Raw genomic sequence first — 1034 nt, forward strand, 5'->3', positions numbered from 1 at the left:
AAATATCAATGATAAGCTGAAGATGAAAGCAAGTATGTTACATAAAGAAATATCCCAAACAACCTCTAAACTGTCTCCCTCTAAAGATTTGATTTTCATGTCATCAGATGTCTGTTCCACCCACCCCCACACCTGTTTGCAGTCATGTCCTGACGCCCTCTAGATCACTGCTCCTCATTTTTGTCACTGTTAAGTAGTACTGCTGTCTTTATTCTTGATGATTTCTTTATATACATAGATAATCCTTGTAATTGCCTGATTCTTCAGTTTCTCCACTTCCTCTCTTCCAATGACCTTGTCTTTCACCTTACCTCAGCCACCCTATAGGTTGTAACTCAAACCTTGTGCTTGTCAATAACTGAAATCCCTTATGATTTCAATGTCAAACTTTAGACACCAACTACCTCTTCCTCTGGACTGTGAAGAAGACTGAGCACCGAAGAACTGATGCCTTTGAACTGTGGTGTTGGAGAAGACTCTTGAGAGTCCCTTGGACTGCAAGGAGATCCAACCAGTCCATTCTGAAGGAGATCAGCCTTGGGATTTCTTTGGAAGGAATGATGCTAAAGCTGAAACTCCAGTACCTTGGCCACCTCATGTGAAGAGTTGACTCATTGGAAAAGACTCTGATGCTGGGAGGGATTGGGGGCAGGAGGAGAAGGGGACGACAGAGGATGAGATGGCTGGATGGCATCACTGACTCGATGGACGTGAGTCTGAGTGAACTCTGGGAGTGGGTGATGGACAGGGAGGCCTGGCGTGCTGCGATTCATGGGGTCGCAGAGTTGGACACGACTGAGCGACTGAACTGAACTGAACTGACCTCTTCCTCTAAACTTTCTAGGTTATTTCTTTTAGTACTCCAATTCCAATAGTCCCTTGAACTCACCAAGACCAATAAAGTGTTATCCTATTTCCTTTTCCCTATCTTATCATTTATGTCTTCACTTCTTAGTCAGCTTGAATTTTATAATCAGTCATTAACTCTTTTCCTATACTCTTAGCCTCTACTTTCTCACTAAATTGTTCTCACT

The sequence above is a fragment of the Bos indicus genome, chromosome 1, assembly GCF_029378745.1.
Source record: "Bos indicus isolate NIAB-ARS_2022 breed Sahiwal x Tharparkar chromosome 1, NIAB-ARS_B.indTharparkar_mat_pri_1.0, whole genome shotgun sequence".
NCBI classification, from domain to species: Eukaryota; Metazoa; Chordata; class Mammalia; order Artiodactyla; family Bovidae; genus Bos; species Bos indicus.